This window comes from Heptranchias perlo, chromosome 4, assembly GCF_035084215.1.
Source record: "Heptranchias perlo isolate sHepPer1 chromosome 4, sHepPer1.hap1, whole genome shotgun sequence".
In the NCBI taxonomy this organism is placed as follows: domain Eukaryota; kingdom Metazoa; phylum Chordata; class Chondrichthyes; order Hexanchiformes; family Hexanchidae; genus Heptranchias; species Heptranchias perlo.
The window spans coordinates 111511841-111538459 of record NC_090328.1 but is presented as its reverse complement, the minus strand read 5'-3'; positions in this window follow the sequence as shown (position 1 = coordinate 111538459).

Genomic DNA, 26619 nt, shown 5'->3' with positions numbered 1-26619 from the left:
TCTCATACACACTCCAGGAAGTCATCCTCCACAGTATTATTGCTAATTTGGTTTGGCCAATCTATTTATAGATTAAAGTCACCCATGATTATTGTAGTACCCTTGTTACATGCATCTCTAATTTCCCGTTTGATCCCATCCCCTACATTACCACTACTGTTTGGAGGCCTATAGACAACTCCCACCAGTGTTTTCTGTTCCTTGGTGCTTCTTAACTCCATCCGGACTGATTCTACATCTTGATTTTCTGAGCCAATATCCTGTCTCACTATTGCTCTGATTTCATCCTTTACTAACAACGCCACCCCACCTCCTTTTCCTTTTTGCCTGTCCTTCCTAAATATCGAATACCCCTGGATATTCAGCTCCCAGCCTTGGTCACCTTGCAGCCATGTCTCTGTAATGGCAATTATCGGTTTGCATCTATTTGTGCTGTTAATTCGTCTACCTTATTACGAATGCTTCGTGCATTCAGATACAGTGCCTTTAGATTTGTCTTTTTAACATTTTTAGACACCTTAACATTTTTTGTACTATGGCCCTATTTGTCTTATTACCATTTGTTCTTACTCAGACCCAATTTGTTAGTGCATTCTTTTGTTTGTACGTTCCGTCCCTTCCTGACACAATCTGGTTATCCTTACCCCAATCACTTTCCTGCACTGCTTCTTTGTCTTTTCTCTTTAGCATTCTAGATTTGTCTCCACCGGGACCCTCCCCCCCTTATTTAGTTTAAAGCCCCATCTACCTCCCTAGTTATTTGATTTGCTAGAACTCTGGTCCCAGCATGGTTCAGGTGTAGTCCGTCCCAACGGAACTGCTCTCTCTTTCCCCAGGACTGGTGCCAGTGCCCCACGAATCAAAACCCATTTCTCCCACACCAATCTTTGAGCCACGCATTCATCTCCCTGATCCTATTGGCCCTATGCTCGTGGCTCAGGTAATAATCCAGAGATTATTACCTTTGTGGTTCTGCTTTTTAATTTAGTCCCTAGCTGCTCAAACTCTCTCAGCAGAACCTTTTTTTTAGTCTTACCTATGTCATTGGTACCTATGTGGACCACGACATTGGATCCTTCCCCTCCCACACCAAGTTCTTCTCCAGCCCGGAGATGTCCTTAACCCTGGCACCGGGTAGGTAACACGGCCTTCGGGACTCATGCTCCTGGCTGCAGAGAACAGTGTCTATCCCCCTAACTATATTGTCGCCTACTACAACCAACTTCCTTTTTACTCCCCCAACTTGAACAGCTTCCTGTACCATGGTGCCATGGTCAGTTTGCTCGTCCTCCCCGCAATCCCCGCACTTGTCCACAATGATGGATGAATGACTTCCTTCTGTGCTGTAAAATTCTATTATTCTATGTCTAAGTGAAAAAGCTAAAAGCTGATCACTCTCTCTCTTCATTGCTGTTGTGATGAATTTTGGGAGTAGTGTAGTGAGCTTCCAAAAGTCCCATAATCGGGTATGTGAATGGATCCTCAATCAGACCCACAAACAAGCTTTTTGTTTAAGGCTGCAATCTGCTCAGGGCTGGCGGGACAGAGCTTGGAAACGGCCACCAAAACGAGGGCTCAAATGTACCAGGTATACAGGGTACATTCAACCTTCTGGAAGTAATAAACAGAGGTCAGACACCGCTAGGGCTGTCCTCTCCACAAACTTTAAATAGGAGTCTGAGGCAGTCAGAAAACTACCCCTACATCAAACAAGAAAATATCGGGCAGCCCTGGGATTGGAAGTCTGACAGCTTCCTGCCAAGCTGCTCAAGTCTGCAAGTGACGTCATGAGGCTAGTAGGGTGCATATATTCATGTGGCTGGTCCAGTTAAGTTTCTGGTCAATGGTGACCCCCAGGATGTTGATGGTGGGGGATTCGGCGATGGTAATGCCGTTGAATGTCACAGAAGCACCCTAGTTACATTAAGTCCTCCCGGTTTGTGCATATGTGGTGGAAGCATGTTAGTTGTGACTTTTCCAACCCCCGAAAGGTGTGTTTTGGATGGTGGCTTTTTATGTGCAGAAGTGTGTGTGTGTCTGTTTCTTTAAAGAATACCTTTGTTGCTCACTTGTGGCTGTTATTTTCCTGTGCTAATTTAAATACTGTGGTGTCCAGGAAATCCACGTTTCTCTATGTGTTGTAACTTTAAGTTTAACGGATGGGTGGTGGTTATTGAGAGTATTTACAAATTCTTCCAATTCTGTTTCTGTGTTAACCCAGACTCCCCATATGTCACCCAGGTATCTGTAACAACACATCGGGAGCCTGGGACACTTTTCAAAGATCATGGGCGATCTTAACTTTCACATAGATTGGACAAATCAAATGGGCAAAAATAGCCCTGAGGAGGAGTTCATAGAGTATATTTGGGACTGTTTCTTAGACCAATATGTCAGGGAACCAACCAGGGAACAGGCCATTTTGGATCTGGTAATGGGTAATGAAACAGGATTAATTAATGATCTGAAAGTAAAGCATCCCTTGGGAAGCAGTGATCATAACATGATAGAATTTCACATCCAGTTTGAGAGTGAGGATCTTGGGCCTGAAACTACTATTTTAAACTTAAATAAGGGCAATTTTAAAGGAATGAAGGTGGAATTGACTAAAATGGACTGGGTAAACAGATTAGATGGTATGATGAGGATAAGTAGCAGCAAACATTTTAAAAAGATATTTTATGACTCTCAACCAAAATGTATCTTTGTGAGGAGGAAAAACTCCACCAAAAGAGTGAACCAACCACGATTAACTAAAAGTCAAGGATGGTATCAGGTTAAAAGACTCACAATACAATCAAGGAGAGACAACGTGGTTTTATGAAGGGGAAATTGTGTCTGATAAATTTATTAGAGTTCTTTGAGGAAGTAATGGGCAGGGTGGATAAAGGGGAACCAATGGATGCAGTATATTTGGATTTCCAAAAGGCATTTGATAAGATGCCACATAAAAGGTTACTGCACAAGATAAGAGCTCATGATGTTGGGGGTAATATACTGGCATGGATAAAGGATTGGCTAACAGAAAACAGAGTCGAGATAAAAGGGTCATTGTGGGGCGGGGAAGGGGATAGTCCCATCGGTCTGGTGGTGGTGTGACATTTGTGGCAGCTGCCCCAGGGGGTGGGGGGGTCCCCCTCAGTCCATCTGCGATGTGAAGGAGCTGTGACTACTGGCTGGTGGAACAGGGCCGCCCAGGTATTTGGCCTATGGCGCGGAGGCGTTCTAGTCTGTGTGCTGGTTCGCTGCTCTTTCCCTGACTGTGAGGCTAATCTAATCACATGTCTTTGCCTCATCAATTGATTTAATTTTAAATTGATGCCTAAGATTCTTTTGTCCAATTAGTTGCTTTGGCCATTGCCTCTTCCAGGCGGCCCGTCGCTGCAGCCTGAGCAAATTCATTCTCAAATTCTTCCCGGTTTGTTTTATAATGCTCAATTAGGATCTGTCTGGTTTGTTTTGCCCAATTTTCTGAATTCAAAGCAATTTGTTTAGGGTTTCCTGTGACTGTTTTGCCGGTTTTATAAAGTAAGCCAATTTATCGGCTTGTTTTAAGATGCCCTTAGGGGGCTGGTTCTGGCCCTTTAAGAATATTAGGTGATCCTCACCGCTGATCCCTGGCTACGGGGAGATTCCGATGTGTACCAGGGTCTGACCTCAACCTGCATGTATTCCGCATAGTGTTAGTCATTCCCAGGGTGTAGAAAGGTGCAAGAGGTTTTAAAAGATGTTACTAGCTTCTATTTGGTAAGAGGTCCCCACTAGTAACTACAGTCTCCGCATAGTTGGTTCCCTGGCTCAAATGGTCTCCTGCCTGGAACTGCTCCTCTCCCACCAGTCTCTGCTCCACTCGGGTGGCTTTCTGGCTCCAATGATTTTCTGCCTGGAATAGTATGATCCAAAAACTCTTCACTTCAGTAGGTTTTCCAACCTGGAGTCTTTTTTTTTCTCCATCGTTTCGCTTGTCCTTGAGCTTCCTCAGAGAGAAAAAAGCAGGTGAATTTCAGTTTGCAGCAGTTTTTAGCTTTGGGAGTCTTGAACTGGCCCCTCCACCGTGTGTTGCTGCCCACAAGCAGGCGAGCTCTAACTTGGGATTTGTTAGGCTTTCCTGTCTTGTGTGTATTGAGTCTCTTCTCATACAGGGCTGGCCCTGCTCCTTTCCATTCCTTTTTATTAATTTATTATTTTTACTTAATGTTCTTAATGTATTTTAGATGATTTGGGGGGGGAGTGGGGAATGAGGTTTAAATAGTTAATATTTTTTAACCTTTAAATCTGTTTTGATGCTCCAGGTCATCCTGGTGCCACTGTGCTTGTTGGCCTGAGGAACTGAGAGTGAAACTGTTTCAGCTGACCCCCCTGACCCCTGGGTTTGTTTAAAAAAAATATATGAAGCCACTTTCCAAAGACTCTCATTGAGCTATTCTTTTTAATGATAAAGTTTTTTTTAAAAAGTTAAAGCTCCCTTCATGGAAAGTGAAGCTCTTTTTAAAGACTGAGCGTTCGTGCCCCATTTAAGAAAACTCCACATCCCAGAATGCCTCACACGACTGTTGCTTTTCAGCTGCTGCGCACAAAAAAAAACTATTTCAAAGGTCAGGTTCCCCAAAAAAAACCTCCTGTGCCTGCCGCCACACAGCCCCGTGGGGGGAGAAAAGGGGGAAGACTTTTCACTCCCAAAAGCCAAAGTCCAACTACCTCCAGGGCTCCTTACTGTGCCCAAGGCCATACAGCCACAGGGGAAAAAAATGGAGAGAGAAAAAAATCTTCCTGTGCCAAAAGTCAAATTACTCAAAAGCCAAAATTTTTTTTTATTCGTTCATGGGATGTGGATGTCGCTGGCAAGGCCAGCATTTATTGCCCTTCTTGAACCGCTGCAGTCTGTGTGGTGAAGGTTCTCCCACTGTGCTGTTCGGGAGTTCCAGGATTTTGACCCAGCGACGATGAAGGAACGGCGATATATTTCCAAGTTGGGATGGTGTGTGACTTGGAGGGGAATGTGCAGGTGGTGCTGTTCCCATGTGCCTGCTGCCCTTGTCCTTCTAGGTGGTAGAGGTCGCGGGTTTGGGAGGTGCTATCGAAGAAGCCTTGGCGAGTTGCTGCAGTGCATCCTGTGGATAGTACACACTGCAGCCACTGTGTGCCGATTGTTGGAGGGAGTAAATGTTTATGGTGGTAGATGAGGTGCCAATCAAGCCGGATGCTTTGTCCTGGATGGTGTTGAGCTTCTATTGTTGTTGGAGCTGCACTCATCCAGGCAAGTGGAGAGTATTCCATCACACTCCTGACTTGTGCCTTGTAGATGGTGGAAAGGCTTTGGGGAGTCAGGAGGTGAATCACTTGCCGCAGAATACCCAGCCTCTGACCTGCTCTTGTAGCCACTGTACTTATATGGCTGGTCCAGTTAAGTTTCTGGTCAATGGTGTCCCCTAGGATGTTGATAGGTGGGGGATTTGGTGATAGTAATGCCGTTGAATGTCAAGGGGAGGTGGTTAGACACTCTCTCATTGGAGATGGTCATTGCCTGGCAGTTGTCTGGCATGAATGTTACTTGCCACTTATCAGCCCAAGCCTGGATTTTGTCCAGGTCTTGCTGCATGCGGGCACAGACTGCTTCATTATCTGAGGGGTTGCGAATGGAACTGAATGGAAACGTAGAAACATAGAAAATAGGAACAGGAGTAGGCCATTTGGCCCTTTGAACCTGCTCCGTCATTCAATATGATCATGGCTAATCCTCTATCTCAATACCATATTCCCGCTCTCTCCCCATATCCCTTGATGCCTTTTGTTCTGTGATTGCACTGCGCAATCATCAGCAAACATCCCCATTTCTGACCTTATGATGGAGGGAAGGTCATTGATGAAGCAGCTGAAGATGGTTGGGCCTAGGACACTGCCCTGAGGAACTCCTGCAGCAATGTCCTGGGTCTCAGATGATTGGCCTCCAACAACCACTACCATCTTCCTTTGTGCTAGGTATGACTCCAGCCACTGGAGAGCTTTCCCCCTGATTCCCATTGACTTCAATTGTACTAGGGCTCCTTGGTGCCACACTCGGTCAAATGCTGCCTTGATGTCAAGGGCAGTCACTCTCACCTCACCTCTGGAATTCAGCTCTTTTGTCCATGTTTGGACCAAGGCTGTAATGAGGTTTGGAGCCGAGAGGTCCTGGCGGAACCCAAACTGAGCATCAGCGAGCAGGTTATTGGTGAGTAAGTGCTGCTTGATAGCACTGTCAACGACACCTTCAATCACTTTGCTGATGATCGAGAGTAGACTGATGGGGCGCTAATTGGCCGGATTGGGTTTGTCCTGCTTTTTGTGGACAGGACATACCTGGGCAATTTTCCACATTGTTGGGTAGATGCCAGTGTTGTAGCTGTACTGGAACAGCTTGGCTAGAGGCGCAGCTAGTTCTGGAACACAAGTCTTCAGCACTACAGCCGGGATGTTGTCCGGGCCCATAGCTTTCGCTGTATCCAGTGCACTCAGCCGTTTCTTGATATCACATGGAGTGAATCGAATTGGCTGAAGACTGGCTTCTGTGATGGTGGGGATATCGGGAGGAGGCCGAGATGGATCATCCACTCGGCACTACTGGCTGAAGATAGTTGCAAATGCTTCAGCCTTATCTTTTGCACTCACATGCTGGACTCCACCATCATTGAGGATGGGGATGTTTACAGAGCCTCCTCCTCCTGTTAGTTGTTTGATTGTCCACCACCATTCACGATTGGTTTTGTCAGGACTGTAGAGTTTTGATCTGATCTGTTGGTTGTGGAATCGTTTAGCTCTGTCTATAGCATGTTGCTTCCGCTGTTTAGCATGCATGTCGTCCTGAGTTGTAGCTTCACCAGGTTGGCACCTCATTTTTAGGTATGCCTGGTGCTGCTCCTTGCATGCTCTTCTACACTCCTCATTGAACCAAGGTTGATCCCATGGCTTGTTGGTAATGGTAGAGTGAGGAATATGCCGGGCCATGAGGTTACAGATTGTGCTGGAATACAATTCTGCTGCTGCTGGTGGCCCACAGTGCCTCATGGATGCCCAGTTTTGAGCTGCTCGATCTGTTCTGAATCTATCCCATTTAGTGCAGTGATAGTGCCACACAACACATTGGATGGTGTCCTCCGTGTGAAGACGGAACTTCGTCTCCATGAGGATTGTGCGATGGTCACTCCTACCAATACTGTTATGGACAGATGCATCTGTGACAGGTAGATTATTGAGGACGAGGTCAAGTAGGTTTTTCCCTCGTGTTGGTTCGCTCACCACCTGCCGCAGGCCCAGTCTGCCAGCTATGTCCTTTAGGACTCAGCCAGCTCGGTCAGTAGTGGTACTACCGAGCCACTCTTGGTGATGGACATTGAAGTCCCCCACCCAGAGTACATTCTGTGCACTTGCTACCCTCAGTGCTTCCTCCAAGTGGTGCTCAACATAGAGGAGGACTGATTCATCAGCTGAGGGAGGACGATAGGTTGTAATCAGCAGGAGGTTTCCTTGCCCATGTTTGACCTGATGCCATGAGATTTCATGGTCCAGAGTCGATGTTGAGGACTCCCAGGGCCACTCCCTCCTGACGACAAAAAATTGTCAGAGTCTCACCTGTATCCCCAACTGCTCCAGGTCCCCAGGGCGGGGGTGTTTAGAAGCTGGAGGCTGGTATTCAGCAGCTCCATCCCGTCGCGTTCCCTTCAATACCAAGCAATCTCTTAAAGGGACCGCCCTCCCAACTATGTTCAGGAACCATGTCTATTATTCCTACGGGAAGTCTAACTTTAAAAAAAAAAATTGTGCCCTTATTGCTGTGTGGCTATCCCAAACCTCTGTGTGGGGGTGGGGGAGGGGGCCACAAAATGAGTGGCTTGTCTGACAGTGCCCCATTTCCAGTTATGCTTTTTTAATGTACATGAATTTTACATTTTTTTAATCCTCCTTGGTGCGTCTTAAGTTATAGCTGTCCTAATTTTTTGTGGGGAGTGGAAAAAGAGGGGGGAGAAATTATTCAACTATCTGCCTCATTGACCAGGTTCAGGTTTTAGGTTTAAGATATTTTCTCTGGGTTTTGTTTTCTTGGCATTTATTTCTTTTACAAAACATGTCACTCTTGAATGTTGGGTTGTTTAGTGTGGGCAGGAGGGTAGTTATACCCACTTGTTCTCACTCAGCCCTTGAGCTTCTTGTCACTTATTTCTGCCACCTTTGGTTGGCCCACGCTTTACCTTACCACCTGTCTTATTTTTCTTGCCAATTTTTTTTTCTTAGTAGCTTCTTAATCAATAATCCTTTGATTCCTCTCTGGGGTTATAATCATGGGTTTGTTCCTGGGTTTTGCCAACTTGTGGCCTCTATTTAGTAGTTATTTGCATACTTTGTGTTTTGTTACTGGTGTTGGAATCATACCCTTTGGTTTCTTTAGTGGAGTGTGAACTTGGAGGTACATCAAATAATTAAAGGGCTGGATAGTATGGTGAAGCTGGGGCAGAGATTGAGCACATGGTCAATCCGATCTCCAGGGCTAGTTTTAATTGCCTGAGTGAGTTGGGGAGGAACCCTCCAGAGTACTTTTTCTCAGGACATTACGTGACTGTGGGTGACCAGGGTCCAATTGGATGGCCAGGGTCTGAGTGGGTTGGGTTAGGGTATTAGGCTTAGGTCTGTTTGTTGTGGGGTGTGGTAGGGTATTAAGGTTTTGGTTAGGTCTGTTATGGGCAGGGTGGAATGTGGTTGTGGCTTGGGACTATGGATGGATTAGGGTTAGGTCTGTTTTTTGTGGGCCAGGTGTGGTGCGTTAGGGTTAGGGGTAGGGGTTAGGTCTGTTTGTTGTGGACCGAAAGGGGTGTGGTAGGGTATTAGGATTTTGGTTAGGGGTTAGGTTTTTTTGTTGTGGGGTGCATTAGAGTTAGGTTTTGGTTTCGAGTTAGGGGTTAGGTCTGTTTTTTGTAGTGGGGTGTCGTAAGGTGTTAGGGTTTTGGTTAGATTTAGCGGTAGGGGTTAGGTCTTTTTTGTTGTGGTTACGGTGGGGTGTGGTTGTGTTTTTTTTTGAGGTTTGTTGGGATTTGTGGTAATTAGGGTCAGGGTAGTTTTGTGTTTTTTAATTTTGGATTTCCGTTGATTTAGATGTGATTTAAGCTCTTTGGTAAGTGAGTTTGTAGTATTGTAATCCAGTGTTTCTCTCCTTTTTTGTGAGGTTGTCCAGTTCATGTTGGTCTCCAACCCCATGAATTCCAGGGATTCAAGACCAGGCTCCATGGAATGTTGGAAGGTAGGTTTGTATACATCCTTTGTCCTAATAGCACTGAGGTGCCCTGTGAGCCTCATCCTTAGACTGTTCCCTGTTTCTCCTGTGTACAAGATGTGGCATTGTTTTCATTGAATTGCATGGACAGCATCATGCTGTTCACATGTAATTCTTTGTTTTATTAGGGCTGTTTTTCCTGTGTGTCTATTTTGTATCATTTTTTGGATAATTAGGTATTTACATGTCCCATGTTTTTGGTTTGTACAATTCTGGGTTGCCTGTTTTCTTATTCTACTATGGACCAATTGGTCCCTTAGGTTTTTACCTCTTTGCATGCTGATGTTATGTTGTACTGGCTAAGTATGTCGACATCCCCCTTTTTTTTTAATTTTTCAAATTGGGTTTTAATCACTCCGTTTATTAGTTTGGTCATTGTATTCTATGTTATCAGTGGTAGTATTGCTGTGTCTGTTCAGCTGTGACGTTTTGCTTATCCGTAAGCTTCCTCAGCGAGAGGGGGAGAAAAGATCAATTTGTTTGCAGCAGTTTTTAGCTTTGGGAGCCTTGAACCGCCCCCTCCCCCATGAGCTACTGTTGGCTGAAGTTTTGTTGCCACCCAGGCTAGCATAACAATGGATTTGTTAGGCTGCATTAGGGTTTGGGTTAGGGTATGCTGGGTGAGGGCGTTAGTGGTTTAGGGTTATCATAATGCTGCATTAGGGTTATGCTGCATTGGGATTAGGGTTAGGTTGTTTAGTGTGGGCAGGAGTGTAATTATATTCTCGTGTTTGTAATTTCACTCAGCCCTCGAGCTTCTTGTCACTTATACCTGCCGCTTTTGGGTGGCCTATGCTTTACCTTACCACCTTTTTCTTGCCGGTCTCCTCCTCTTAGTAACTTCTTAATAATCCTTTGATCCCTCTCTGGGGTTATAATCAGTTCCTGGGTTTTGCCAACTGGTGGCCTCTATGTAGTAGTTATTTGCTTACTTGCATATTTTGTGTTTTGGAATCATACCCTTTGGTTAGGGTTGCGTTAGGGTTAGGTTTAGCATTTTGGGCGGGGGGGGTGGGGGGGGGGGGGAGAGGAAAACAGGCCCGCCCTTTGTTGTCTGCCACTTGGGACTGCTGGCCCACACTTTGGATTGTTCCTGGTATCCAAATGAATGTACCTTGACCTGTAGTTTTAGGCATCATCCATTAACAAGGAAAAAGTGACGAGCCACAAAAATTTACTGGAGTTGAAGATAAAAAGTTAAGCTATTAAAGAAAAAAGCTTTATCTCTGGCATAAGTTCATTTGATAAACAAGCAAAAAGTGACACGAAGCATGAAAATTTATTGCATTTGAAGATAAAATCTTAACCCATTAAACAAAGCTTTCTCACTGAAATAAGTTTTTGTTTGTTTTCATCAAATGAAGTGAGAAGAACCACAACTTTACTGGCGTTGAAGATAAAAAGTTACTTATTTCAGAGAGAAAGCTTTTTTCCTTTAATGGCTTAAGTTGTTATCTTTAACCAGTAAATTTTTGTGCTTCTCACTTTGATTTATTTTTTCCTCAAATCAACTTAATTTAGAGATAAAGCTTTTTTCTTTCATGGCTTATGATTGTCTTGAAATCCAGTAAATTATTGTGGTTCTTGACATTTAATGGCTTTAATCAAATTCACTTTCAGTGAGATGAAGCTTTTTTCTTTAATGGCTGAAGATTTTGTCTTCAAATCCAGTAAATAGGCCTCCTCAAACAAGGCTTCTGCTGCCTAGACCGGTCTGGAGGAGCCCTGCAGTACTTTCCAGACCGGTCTGGAGGAGCCCTGCAGTACTTTCCAGACCGGTCTGGAGGAGCCCTGCAGTACTTTCCAGACCGGTCTGGAGGAGCCCTGCAGTACTCCCCTGAGCGGGTGGACAGATTTGTGATGGTCTGCTGCATGCTGCACAACCTCGCCTTCGTTGATGGCAAAGGCTGGTCCCTCATGAATGTAGAAGATCCTAAGCCAGAGGCGGAGGAATAGGCTGAAGAGGAGCAGGAGGATGGGGTGGAACGGGAAGAGGTGGTGGAGGAAGACGCAAGAGTGCAGTGGGAACCACACGCCTTGTCTGCAAGGGCTCTGCATGCTCGCCTGATCCGTGCCTGCTATCAATAATTGGAAATACATTCCCCACCTTTCCACTCCCACAAGACAATCAAATCGCCTTCCATCTGATTACACATTGATGTCCCTCTCAGCTGATTGCATGAATAAAAACCACCACCAACTGCAAAATCAAACTGTCATTTATGGATTAATAATGAAATTATGCAAACATAACAACTATTCACCCTTGGTACATTCCCTTTGTGCCTGTTGTTCGTGTGCCTTTACCTATCCTAGTGCTCCTCCAGTGGCTGGAGCATGGGTGGTGGAAGGCTGCTGGCCTTCAATGGAGGAACGTCCAGATGGCCTTGGAGGACGACTTAGAGCAGCTCTGGCCCTGGAGGGCCCGGCTTCAGACTGCACCATCTCAGCATGGGCTGCAGCAGCCTGGCCTGGCCGCCAAGAGCCAACCACAGGGGCACTGGTGGAGTGGGAGCAGGAATGCTGTCCTCCTGAGAGAGGACAGCAGGTCCAACTGCCATGGTGCCACTGCCACTCTCCTGGGGTGGCGCCTCAGCAATGCTGGAGAATGGATTGCTGGAGTGATGTGATGCCCTGGAAGCCCCATTCCACAGTAATCCCCCAGAGCCACAATAGCAGGAGTCTGAGCTGCAAATGCAGCAGTCTGACCTTGGATGGCAGATGTTTGTGCTGCAATGGATGCATGAGTCATCAGACGCTGCATCATGGTGGGTTCCACAAGTGCACTGATGGAAGTGACCACCTGTTCCATGTTGGAAAGGATGGGCTCCAAGTTCTGGGCAAAGCCCTGCACCAAGTTGGAGCTGGACTCCACCATGCGCCTTCTCATTGTGCGTAGGCTTTCCAGTGCCCCAAGCATTTGTTGGTGTATGCCCATCAGCCGTCTTCTGTAGCCTGGCCCATCGAAGTCCTCATCTGACTCCTCTGCAGCAGAACTAGTGAGCGACCTCGCCCTCCGGCGAGCTGGCACCTGTGGTATCCGTTCCCTCTGCCCCGGCTCCTGTGCACTTGTGCTCAGTGTCTCACCACGTGCAGATCCCTCCTCTAACCTAACCTCTAAAGGACGCGCAGTGTCAATCTCTGAGCTGATGGAAGCAAGTGTCAGATCGAGTGACGGTGTGATTTCAGTGTCCTCCTCCTCCTCTTGGATATCTGCAGTGACAAAGGGAAACAGGTTGAGTTTTGGAGTGGGGAAAGGAGCAAGTAAGAGGTGTGTGCTGACAACATGTGCAGCACGTGAGTCAGAAAAGATTATGGGAGGAGGGAGATGTGGAGAAGGAGCATTAGATAGGCAGAGACCCCCTTGACCGGGACCTCCAGCGCGGCATGTTGTGACGGCTGCAGCGACAGCCCGCCCAATGATCCGCAGCACCGTCTCCTCGAGGTGGGTGAGGACGTGCAGACGTGCCCATCCAGCCTCAGGTCCCTCCTGCTGCCGGGTGTTATACGCCACCTTCTCCTGCAAAACAGAGGACAGTGTGTCAGTGAGTGTCCTGCAAGGTGTGTGGGTGATGTGCCTGTCATGGTTGAATAGCTGCCAGTTTGTGTGACTTGAGTGATGGTTGTGTGGCCTGCAAGTGTGGTACTATGTGTGGTGAGATGCAGCATTGCATATGGATGGGCAGTGTTTGTTTGTGGGAGGGTGGGTGACGGGAGGCGTCGCGCATGGAGTATTGGTGCAGTTGATAGGATGTGCCACTTGACACTTGCATTCACTCACCTTGACCACTCGTGTCAAATCATTAAACTTCTTCCGGCACTGCACCCATATGCGTGGTGCAATGCTCCTCGCATTCACCTCCTGCGCCACAGCCTGCCAATGCCTGTGCAGCTGTAATCTAGAGTGTCTCTGGCCACCCTGCGGGTACATGCTTGCCCTCCTTTGATCCATGCCTTCCACCAGGGCCTCCAGAGCATCGTCCGAGAATCATGGAGCTCTCTCTCTTGTCGGTGCAGCTACTCGCAATGCCATTCTCCCTTCTCCTACTTGGCTGAGTATCTGCCATTGGAAATGTGCCTGCACCTTTAAGTACTGCAGGCTGCTGATGACGTGCGCTGTTCACACCCCATTTCCAATTTCCTCATTCTCCGTGCAGCCTCAGCAGCGAGGGCTGTGCTTGCTGCATGGAGATTTCATGGTAAGTAGCAGACAGCACGAAGTTCATGTGTTGCCTTCATAGGATCCGTCGGGCACGGGTTGGTACTGCTACCATCGCCCAGAACGGACCCTTATCCAATTTTTTCCCCCACTATCTTCAAATCCAGTAAATTATCCTGGTGCTTGTCACTTTGAAATAAGTGCATTTGACGAAGTGAGTTTTTTCATTCATTGTTTAAGATTTTTATCTTCAAATCCAGTAGATTTATGGTTCTTGCTGTTTTTAAATGATTTATCAAATTCACATGTTTCTTTAGGTGGAATGTGTATTAAGTTAAATTCTTTTTGAACACCTCCCACTGTTCAGCTGTAGTTTTACCCAATAACAGTTTGCTGTCGTCAGTCTCTGTCTCATCCCACTAAAGTTAGCCGTACCAAAATCTAGAATCTTTATCTGTTTTATGTTTCTCCTTTTCAAACCTAACATTGAATTTGATCATAATATTACAATTAGATAAATATTCCCTTACTGTTTAATAAGCTTAGTTAATCTCTTATTACAAATCTAGTCTGACCTACCCACTTGTTGGTTTTAGAACATATTGCTCCAGAAATCCATCTTAGACCTGGGATTATCACAATGAATGGGTAAATTGAAGATTTTTTTTTGTTGTAGAGTATTATTAGAACATGGAATGCTTTTGCACAAGTGGCTATTCTTTGGACTTCCCTAAAAACCTTAGTATTTTTTGTGGGCTGTAACACCAGAGGTAGTCAGTGTGAATAGACAGAAAACACCATAGTATGCAGAATTCAACAGATTAAAAAATCTAATGGGAAAATTAATAAACATTACAAAAAATCAGTTCTACAAAGGCGACTGCTTTGGTTTGTGTGCGGGCGAGCATGAATTAAACAATTGGTATTTGCTTCTTTAATTTTGCTGCAGCTGTACTGGTAGAAAAATATGCTTAATTTTATGTTGATAGAAACAATACAGATTCTAGTCATTTTGCCTCAGCTAAGTTCCTGAGAGAGGGCAATTCATTCACTTCAAATATAAACATTGTATTGAATTTGTTTAGATATTATGTTTGACTGGCACCTCTTTTTAAACTTCATAATTATTTAAATTTGCTTGGCCCTGACTGTTTTCTGGACATTATTTCTCAGCCTATGTGGTTCAAAATGAAGTTTTCAGAGAGTGATGAATCAGAATGCTTCTATTGACAGTGGGGGTGGGGGTGGGGGGGGGGGAAACTCCATTAAACGTGGTGGGGAACACTGTTGCAAACTTCCCTCCAGTCTGAAAAACAACAGCTGCCATTACTCTGTTTCCTGTCATTTATGATGTGGAGATGCCGGTGATGCCAATTCTGTATCCATGTTACTATTGTCGCCTTTATTCCATGGGCCACAATCTTAATAGCACACCTACCATGTGGAACTTGATCAAATGCCACGCACGCATGCACTTCTGTGCGACTTGTACAATGCAAAGATTACATTGTGAGGCGACCCGCCCCCTAATAATTTCTTCATACATGTACTTTTAGTAAAAAAATCCGACAGTTGATGGCTTGAATTCACCCATTTAATTTTAGAGATTTCCTCTCTCGCCAACATTTGTTTCAAGCCAGCAAGGTCAATCTGTCATCTTCTCATTTTTTTCATAGCGTGTACATTTATCCCACAATGAACGTTTGTCTACCATAACATTCAATGGGTATACGATCTTCAGTGCTCCCATTGTACAGGATGCCACTCAAAATATTTGCCAAATACAATCCCATATCCACTGTCAACAAGAGCGTGTGTTTCAGCAGCCAGAGTACTTTTGACAACGCTTTTTATTTTCTTAGCTTCCCAAGCTTAAAGGACAACATTTCCCATTCTCACCCATAAGAAACACTATGAAACCAGCCGCACTAGAATATCCACCAGGATGATTAGCATGTGAAGCATTGCTAAAAATAACTTTTCTAAGATTCATTTTCTTTGGGTCACTAAGGATGGGAACTTAAGTACACATTTATCTATATATTGGGGTGTTTTGTTGAAGTACCTAACTCCAAAATATCAAAACTAACATCTGGTCTAGCCTGAGTACACAACCAGTTCAACTGACCAATCAAGCTTCATAATTGCTCTGTCTCCTTTAGACATATCAACAATTCTAAAAGGGGTAAAGGAACAAAGATATGTGCACAAATCGTTGAAAGTGGCGGGGCAGGTTGAGAAAGCGGTTTAAAAAAAGCATATGGGATCCTGGGCTTTATAAAGAGAAGTATAGAGTACATAAGGAAGTCATGATGAACCTTTATAAAACACTGGCTCGGCCACAACTCGAGTATTGTGTCCAGTTCTGAGCACTGCACTTTAGGAAAGATGTGAAGGCCGTAGAGAGGGTACTGAAGAGATTTACTAGAACATTTCCAGGGATGAGGGACTTTAGTTATGTGGATAGACTGGAGAAGCTGGGGTTGTTCTCTATGGAACAGAGAAGGTTGAGAGGAGATTTGATAGAGGTATTCAAGATCATGGAGGGTCTAGACAGAGTAGATAGAGAGAAAGTGTTCCCATTGGCAGAAGGGTCAAGAACCAGAGGAGATAGATTTAAGGTGATTGGCAAAAGAACCAAAGGTGACATGAGGAAAATAATTTTCACACAGAAAGTGGCTAGGATCTGGAATGCACTGCCTGAGGGGGTGGTGGAGGTAGATTCAATCGTGGCCTTCAAAAGGGAACTGGATAAGTACTTGAAAGGAAAAAAATTGCAGGGCTACAGGGATAGGGTGGGGAAGTGAGACTCGCTGGATTGCTCTTGCATTGAGCTGGTGTGGACTCGATGTGCCGAACGGCCTCCTTCTGTGCTGTAACCTTTCTATGATGACCTAGCACGATTCACCAGGACAGGCGTAACACTCATGAACATGTTGTCAAAAGAGCCAAAAGGATTTTTAAGATTACCTTTCCAGCTGTGGGAGAATCCACTTGAACATCTGTATCACCTAGTTTCTCTTCAAAACCCTTAGCTACCAACTTCGCTTTAGCCATGTAAGTCCCATCTGCAAGGACTTTTTCCAGTAAAACCAATCTATGTGACAAAGCTGGTTGACCCTTATCTGTTACCTCAGAATAAACTCAATTCTTTCCAACTACCTAACTCTTTGTTTTGCCTCTCTTACTTGTTTAATCCTCAAGTTTATTAGCAGCCACCAAAACTTCACGTTCGTGAGGGCTTCTAGTTCTGTTACGTGGCTGTTTTGTGATTTGTTTAGTTATCTGACCTAGTCAAGCTACCTCTTCTACATCCACTTCAATGTCTGTAGGGACTAGAGTTGCGAGATAGAATCATAGAACGTTACAGCACGGAAGGAGGCCATTCGGCCCATCGAGTCTGCGCCGGCTCTATGCATAAGCAATCCAGATAGTCCCACTGCCTCGCCCTATCCCCGTAGTCCTGCACATTTTTTCATTTCAAGTACTTATCCAGTTCCCTTTTGAAGGCCACGATTGAATCTGCCTCCACCACCCCCTCAGGCAGTGCATTCCAGATCCTAAACACTCGCTGTGTAAAAATGTTTTTCCTCATATCACCTTTGGTTCTTTTGCCAATCACCTTAAATCTATGTCCTCTGGTTCTTGACCCTTCCGCCAATGGGAACAGTTTATCTCTATCCACTCTGTCTAGACCTTTCTCGATTTTGAACACCTCCATCAAATCTCCTCTCAACCTTCTCTGTTCCAAGGAGAACAATCCCCGCCTCTCCACATAATTTAAGTTCCTCATCCCTGGAATCATTCTAGTAAATCTCCTCTGCACTCTCTCTAAGGCCTTCACATCCTTCCTAAAGTGTGTTGCCCAGATCTGGACACAATACTCCAGTTGTGGCCAAACCAGTGTTTTATAAAGGTTCATCATGACTTCCTTGCTTTTGTACTCTATGCCTCTATTTATAAAGCCCAGGACCCCGTGCACTTTTTTAACCACGTTCTCAACCTGCCCTGCCACCTTTGACGATTTATGCATATACACACCCAGATCCCTCTGTTCATCCACCCTTTTTAGAATTGTGCCCTCTAGTTCATATTGCCTCTCCTCATTTTTCCTACCGAACTGCATCACCTCGTATTTTTCCGCATTAAACCTCATCTGCCACATGTCCGCCCATGCTACCAGTGTGTCTACATCCTCTTGAAGTCTATTACTATCCTCCTCACTTGTTCATTACCCTTCCAAGTTTTGTGTCATCTGCAAATTTTGAAATTGTGCCCTGTACTCCCAAATCCAAGTCATTAACATATATCAAGAAAAGCAGTGGTCCCAGCACCGACCCTTGGGGAACACCACTACACACCTCCCTCCAGTCTGAAAAACAACCGCTCACCACTACTCCAATTCTTGCCATTTAGCCAATTCTGTACCCATGTTGCTATTGTCCCCTTTATTCCATGGGCTGCAATCTTAATAGCAAGCCTACCATGTAGTACTTTATCAAATGCTTTTTGAAAGTCCATATACACCACATCAACTGCATTGCCCTCATCTACCGCCTCTGTTACCTCATCAAAAAATTCTATCAAGTTGGTTACACACTATTTGCCTTTAACAAATCCGTGCTGGCTTTTCCTAATGGAGAGGCAGGGACTGATTAGGAACAGTCAGCATGGTTTTGTGAGTGGAAAATCTTGTCTCACGAATTTGATTGAGTTTTTTGAAGGGGTAACCAAGAAGATAGATGAGGGCTGTGCAGTAGACGTGGTCTACATGGACTTTAGCAAAGCCTTTGACAAGGTACCGCATGGTAGGTTGTTACATCAGGTTAAATCTCACGGGATCCAAGGTGAGGTAGCCAATTGGATACAAAATTGGATTGACGACAGAAGTCAGAGGGTGGTTGTAGAGGGTTGTTTTTCAAACTGGAGGCCTGTGACCAGCGGTGTGCCTCAGGGATCGGTGCTGGGTCCGCTGTTATTTGTTATTTATATTAATGATTTGGATGAGAATTTAGGAGGCATGGTTAGTAAGTTTGCAGATGACACCAAGATTGGTGGCATTGTGGACAGTGAAGAAGGTTATCTAGGATTGCAACGGGATCTTGATAAATTGGGCCAGTGGGCCGATGAATGGCAGATGGAGTTTAATTTAGATAAATGTGAGGTGATGCATTTTGGTAGATCGAATCGGGCCAGGACCTACTCCGTTAATGGTAGGGCGTTGGGGAGAGTTATAGAACAAAGAGATCTAGGAGTACAGGTTCATAGCTCCTTGAAAGTGGAGTCACAGGTGGATAGGGTGGTGAAGAAGGCATTCAGCATGCTTGGTTTCATTGGTCAGAACATTGAATACAGGAGTTGGGATGTCTTGTTGAAGTTGTACAAGATATTAGTAAGGCCACATTTGGAATACTGTGTACAGTTCTGGTCACCCTATTATAGAAAGGATATTATTAAACTAGAAAGAGTGCAGAAAAGATTTACTAGGATGCTACCGGGACTTGATGGTTTGACTTATAGGGAGAGGTTGGATAGACTGAGACTTTTTCCCTGGAGAGTAGGAGGTTGAGGGGTGATCTTATAGAAGTCTATAAAATAATGAGGGGCATAGATAAGGTAGACAGTCAAAATCTTTGCCCAAAGGTAGAGGAGTCTATAACGAGGGGGCATAGATTTAAGGTGAGAGGGGAGAGATACAAAAGGGTCCAGAGGGGCAATTTTTTCACTCAAAGGGTGGTGAGTGTCTGGAACGAGCTGCCAGAGGCAGTAGTAGAGGCAGGTACAATTTTGTCTTTTAAAAAGCATTTGGACAGTTACATGGGTGAGATGGGTATAGAGGGATATGGGCCAAGTGCAGGCAATTGGGACTAGCTTAGTGGTATAAACTGGGCGACATGGACATGTTGGGCCGAAGGGCCTGTTTCCATGTTGTAAACTTCTATGATTCTATTCTATGAATCCACACTCGTCCAAGTGACTGTTAATTCTGTCCCAGATTATCGTTTCCAAAAGTTTCCCGATCACCGAGGTTAAACTGACTGGCCTATAGTTACTGGGTTTATCTTTACACGCTTTTTTGAACAAGGGTGTAACATTTGCAATTCTCCAGTCCTCTGGCACCACCCCCGCATCTAAGGATGTTTGGAAGATTATGGCCAGTACCTCCACAATTTCCCCCCTTACTTCCCTCAGCATCCTAGGTGCATCCCATCAGGACCAGGTGCCTTATGTATTTTAAGTACAGCAAGCCTTTCTAGTACCTCTTCTTTCTCAATTTTTAGCCCATCCACCATCATACCGATATCTTCTTCCTTGGTAAAGACCGATGCAAAGTATTTAATTAATACCTCAGCCATGCCCATTGCCTCCGTGAGCAGATCTCCTTTATGGTCCCTAATCGGCCCCACCCCTCCTCTTACTACCCGTTTACTGTTAACATGTCTGTCGAAGACTTTTGGATTCCCTTTTATGTTGGCCGCAAGTCTATTCTCATACTCTCTCTTTGCCCCGCTTATTTCCTTTTTCACTTCCCCTCTGAACTTTCTATATTCTGCCTGGTTCTCACTTGTGTTATCAGCCTGACATCTGTCATACGTCTCTTTTTTTCCGCTTCATCTTATTCTCCATCTCCTTTGTCATCCAGGAAGCTCTGGCTTTAGTTGCCCTACCTTTCTCCCTCGTTGGAATGTACCTTGTCTGTCCCTACATCATCTCCTCTTTAAAAGGTCGCCCACTGTTCAATTACAGTTTTACCTGCCAATCTATGATTCCAATTTACCCGGGCCAGATCCATTCTGATCCCATTGAAATTGGCCCTCCTCCAATTGAGTATTTTTACTTTAGAATGGTCCGTGTCCTTTTCCATAGCTATTCTAAACTTTATGATACTATGATTACTGTTCCCTAAATGCTCCCCCACTGACACTTGCTCCACTTGGCCCATCTCATTCCCTGGAACCAAGTTCAGCAATGCCTCCTTCCTCATTGCGCCGGAAACATACTGGCTAAGAAAGTTATCCTGAACACATTTCAAAAATTCCTCCCACTCTTTGTCCCTTATATTATTATTGTTATCCCAGTCTATATTAGGATAGTTGAAGTCCCCCGTTATCTCTACTCTATGGCTTTTGCACCTCTCTAATTTCCCTGCAAATTTGCTCCTCTAGATCCTTCCCTCTAGTTGATGGCCTATAGAATACTCCCAGTAGTGTCATGGTACCTCTTTTATTCCTTAATTCTAGCCAAATAGATTCTGTCCTTGACCCCTACAGGACATCCTCTCCCTCCAGCACTGCAATATTCTCCTTAATCAACACTGCCACCCACCCCACCCCCCTATCTTTCCTGAACACCTTGTATCCAGGAATATTTAGTACCCAATCCTGCCCTTTTTTAAACCAGGTCTCTGTTATCGCCACAACATCATATTCCCATGTGGCTATTTGTGCCTGAAGCCTTATTTATCACATTTTGTGCGTTCACACATATGCACCGCAATCCCGTCTAAGACCTTTTTGTACTCTCTCGGTCTGACCCCATCCTTACTATTTTTTACTTTAGGGCTATCCTTCTCTCCTGATCCTTTGTGCCCCTTGTTTCCCCTTTCCATTGCTACATCCTGGTGCCCATCCCCCTGCCAAATTAGTTTAACCCCCCCCCCCACCAGCACTAGCGAACCTCCCAGCGAGGACATTGATCCCAGCTCTGTTGAGGTGCAACCTGTCTGATCTGTACAGGTCCCACCTCCCCCAGAACTGGTCCCAATGCCCCAGGAATCTAAAGCCCTCCCTCCTGCACCATCTCACCAGCCGCGCATTCATCTGCTCTATCCCCCTATTTCTGGACTTGCTAGCGTGTGGCACCGGGAGTAATCCGGAGATTACTACCTTTGAGGTCCTGCTTGTTAATCTCTTTCCTAACTCCTTAAACTCTGCCTGCAAGACCTCATCCCTCTTTGTACCTATGTCGTTGGTACAGATATGAACCACGACCTCTAGCTGGTCACCCTCCCCCTCCAGAATGTTCTGCAACTGCTCAGTGATAGCCTTGACCCTGAGATCTCCCTCCTTCATCTCTAGTTTGCGATCGTTTTCTGACATGAGATTTACTTCCAGACTCCCAATCACTACTTGCATTCTGCTTTTGTTCTCTCCACTCTTTTGCCCCATTCTGCCAGTCCATGGAACTCGCTTCATGGCCATCATCCTGAACAGCCAATATTTAAACCTTCCAGTAGCTTTGCCTGCACATCCTAAAATTGTTGCATCCCTCCATTCATTAGTCTCTTCCAGAACATATGTCACCCATGTACCCACTTTGGATAATTGTTCTGTGGATGTGATAGCTTAGTCATAGTTCTTGATCACTGACATGGTTCAGCACCCATAGACTAGTTGGTAAGGGCTATATCCTCCAACCATCTGAAGAGAATTCTTTCCATGAACTGCCCATATCTTTCCCCCCACATTGTGTGTTTTAGGTCCCCCTGCTATAGGATGTGTTCATGTGCAGTAAATCAAAAAAAACAAAATAAGTGTCAAATTATAATTTTATTATATCGGTCCAGGATGTACTCCAGTCCCTACCGGTCATGGAAAGCCTCAAGCGTACCGGCAGACACCGCGTGCTCCCTCTCCAGGGCCACCCGGGCGCGGAGAATGCTGCGGAAGAGAGGCAGACAGTCCGCACGACCGCCCCCACGGGCCGTGTCTAACCTGGACCTGTGGATAGCCACCATGGACAGGCCCAGGAGCAGGCCCACGAGGACGGCCACCGACCTGCACCCCCCGCCAACTCACCGGGCGGCCAAAGATCAGGAGTGTGGGACTGAAGTGCAGCCAGAACTTGAGGAGCAGCCCCCTTAAATAGTGGGAGCAGGGGCTGCAGCCTCCCACACCCTGTGAACAAATGAAACACGGACACATCCAGGCCGCAGAAATTGCAGGTGGCCTGGGAGTCAATGAAATGGCGTAAACGCCTATTGGTCGTGACTGCTCCGTGCAACACTCTCCACCCCAGATTCCCAATGGCACACGGGAGGATCCCAGAGTAGAGAGCCCTCCACTGGGGACCCCTGCCTCCGCTGGATGGCACGCCAGGGCATGTTCGGGCGAGGGCGAGGAAGTGGACAGTGTGCAGGAGCAGCCCGTACAGGAAATCCCTCCGTGCCGTGAAATGGCACAGAGGGAATTTCTGAGAGAGGGCTCAAGTTCTGAGGAACAGCCCTCCGAGGGAGGTTTCGGGGCCTGACGCCGATGAGGAATTCCATCCGAACAGGGGCCAGATCGGACGGAATGGCTCCACGCACCAAGTGGAGTCAGGGCCAAGTGCCACTTTCAACGCCCGGATGGTGGCGGCCGCGTCTTAGACATGGCGCAAGGACGTCCGTGCGGCCAGTATCCCCGGCGCAATCCAGCCCGCCCCTCCGATATCCAAGACGTCTCTGACTCTGGTTACCTTACCGGCCAGGGCCCTCTCCTCTGTCAGCCGCGTGCCGCCGAAGCCAACACCGCAGAGGAATGGATTCCTGAGCAGCGGCTCCTGCAGGATGGCCGCCACCCCCGACAGGGGCGTCAATCGTCAACTGCCATGGGCAGCGCCTTCGGACCCTGCAGAGATACCTGTACATTGAGGACCCTCCTGGATGGTGCGCGCTGGCGATTGGCAATTTACACTCTGTGCGATCAGCCAAAATTTTATGCACCATGCTCTCAATCACAGCATGATTCCTTTCACAAAGACCATTGCTAAAAGGGCTCTCAGCTGCTGGTATTCATGACAATTATATTCATATTCTCTCATCTCTGAACTCCACATTAGTGAATTCACCTCTATTATCAGTCAAAAACTTTGCTGGTGTCCCAAGTTCAGTCCCTATTCCTTTCCATATTTTTAATCTAGAATAACCTTCTCCTTACTACACAAGTGTAGAAATACTAAATACAGGTCAATAAAATGTAAGATGAAAACATCTGTCTGTCCCATTCCTTTAGATATATGGCAACTACCTCATTAAAGTCACATGCTAATGGAACACTTACAATAGGACATGGGGCATCTGTCTATACTTAGAGATTTCACAGTTCTCACTATTAGCCTAGTATACTCTCATCAACTACACCTGCATATTTTAGCAGGTGGGCAAATTGTCTATGTAACTTTAAGACAATTTGTTTTTTTCTCTCTTATCCTTATAGCCTAATGCCATTAATATTTGCCTAACAAGCTGATGAGAAACACCAGGTTTTATCAAGGGGATACAATAATGCCCTGACTGGGTACACTGCAGATCAACCCATTTCCCAAAAATGATTGCCTCATCGTGTTCCACGTCAAGTTTCATTTTTGCCTTTGTGCTGGAAGGTTTACCCAAAAGCATGGGTATCTTACTAGAGACTGCATCTGTACTTATAAAATGGCTTACTCCAGCTATCATACATGGAATTACCACTCTCTTCAGTGACCTCAAGGTGTTGTCATCTTCAAACCTAAAACGTAGAACTTTTATATTCCTTAACCTTGTATCGATCCTCACTACTTAGTGAATCAAGATAACATTTTAACCAATCTACCCTGCATTCGGTTGAAGTACATGCACTATCTAACACTGCACAATTAAAGGAATCCATGACTAATGCATTCATCACAGGATTAAAACTCCTTGTGACCAGTGTAACCTGTTCACATTCATCATTACCTTCATCCTCTTCCTCAGAACTACTTTCTTCATGCATCTTTGTTCTGGGCAATTCACCTCAATGATACTTAGAGTCACATCTAAAGCATCTACTGATGTTTCCTTGGGCATTCCTGGGATTCATTCACCCATTATTACTGTCCCAATTTTGTCTTCTGTTGATATCACTGGATTTGCTGTACCTACTTTCATCACCAATCTGGCTGTCTTTAATCCTTTCGACACTTATGTCTGGTCTCTTGAAAATTTTGAAACCTGGACTGGTGCCTGTATTTAGTATCTGGTTACCAGGTTTTGAAATGTTCCATCGAATTTTCCATTTTTTGTGTCACAGTGGAAGACCCCATTTGTTCCATGAAGGCTGAAGGGAATGACTGTTTCCCCAGGATTTTTTTATAATGCAGCAGACATTTGATCCAACAGAGTCTCTTTTTCCAAGAACTGGACACCAGTTAGGACCAATTGCTTGTCCATATGGGACACCTTAGCACAATCCCATAATTGAAATGCTAGTACCAATCCAGGGATACCCAATTTGAACTTTGTCAACCTTTTCTACAATTTGTTAAAGGCTATGATATACCCTTCCCTTGAATGACCATCCATTTTCCAAAATCTATCAAATGCTGACCAGGCCTCATAGGCACTTAACAGGTCATCTTTCCTGTAGATTTGATTCAGAAATTCTATTAGAAAGGTAAAACCTTCATTATCCAAAGGATCTGCATCCATCTCAGAAAATACCTTATTTCTGATTTTACTTTATTCAGGAAGCAACAACACCAAGGCTATGCTTTGTTTTCTCTTTGTCAGCATAATAACCCATGTCCACATATCAACCTTTTTCTTCCACTGGTCATACGGTTCACACTCCAAGAATATCAGAGGGAAATCATATCTCAACAATTTAAAAAATGTTTTCTGCCATTTTCCACAATGGCCACTAGGCTTTCAAGTTTTGCTTTAAGTCCAAAAAAAATCATAGTTTCCAACCTCCATCTTTTGGCAACCATTCCATGTTATAAATTGGATAACCAGGTGGTGAAGGATAGACTACTATCACCTAGTATTCCATTACCTCCACAGAGCTCCATATTATACCCACACCACACCCAAGATCAGCTCTCTTATAAATAGAATCAAGAGCATTCTCAATTGATACACACCACCTGAATACAATTAACACTAATTGATATAAATCACATAGATACAATTAACAAGGGTTCGCGGCCCGTGGGGGGCGGTCGCTCGCTTGGACTGTCTGCCTCTCTTCCGTGGAATGCTCCACGCTCGGGTGGCCCTGGAGAGGGGGCACGCGGTGTCTGCTGTTACGCTTGAGGCTTTCCGCGACCGGTGGGCACCGCAGGGACTGGAGTGCATCCTGGACTGAGATAATAAAATTATAATTTGACACTTATTTTTTTTTTTGGTTTTTCTGTACATGAACACACCCTAAACCCCCTTCTTATAAAAGGGGGGCCTAAAACACAAAAAAAAGGGTCGCCCTGGAGAAGGGGCACGCGGGGTCTGCCGGTACGCTTGAGGTTTTCCACGACTGGTGGGCACCGCAGGGACTGGAGTACATCCTGGACCGAGATAATAAAATTATAATTTGTCATTTATTTTGTTTTTTTTTAATAAAAAAAAATTAACAAGGGTCATCCTCTTCGCCACTCTGTAGCATCATTCCCATAACTCAGCACTGTAATATGCCTGGAAGGAGGTACAGCCCAGTTTTAAAAAAAATCATTCCTGGGATGTGGGTGTCACTGACAAGGCCAACATCTATTGGACATTCCAAGTTGCCCTTGAGAAGGTGGTAGTGGTCCTTCTTCTTGAACCACTGCAGTCAGTGTGATGAAGGTACGACCACAATAGTAGGCAGGACAGACCCACCAGAGGTGGCGGTACAGTGATATACAGTCAAGAGGGAGTGGCCCTGGGAGTCCTCAACATTGGCTCCGGACCCCATGAAATCTCATGACATTAGGTCAAACAAGGGCAAGGAAACCTCCTGCTGATTATCACCTACCGTCGTCCCTCAGCTGATGAATCAGTCCTCCTCCATGTTGAGCACCACTTGGAGGAAGCACTGAGGGTAGCAAGGGCACAGAATGTACTCTGAGTGGGGGACTCCAATGTCCATCACCAAGAGTGGCTCAGTAGCATCACTACTGACTGAGCTGGCCGAGACCTGAAGGACATAGCTGCCAGACTGGGCCTACGGCAGGTGGTGAGCGAACCAACACGAGGGAAAAACTTACTTGACTTCGTCCTCAGCAATCTACCTGTCGCAGATCCGTCTGTCCATGACAGTATTGGTAGGAGTGACCACCGCACAGTCCTCGTGGAGATGAAGTCCCGTCTTCGCACTGAGGACACCATCCAACGTGTTGTGCAGAACAGATCTAGCAGCTCAAAACTGGGCATCCATGAGGCGCTGTGGGCCATCAGCAGCAGCAG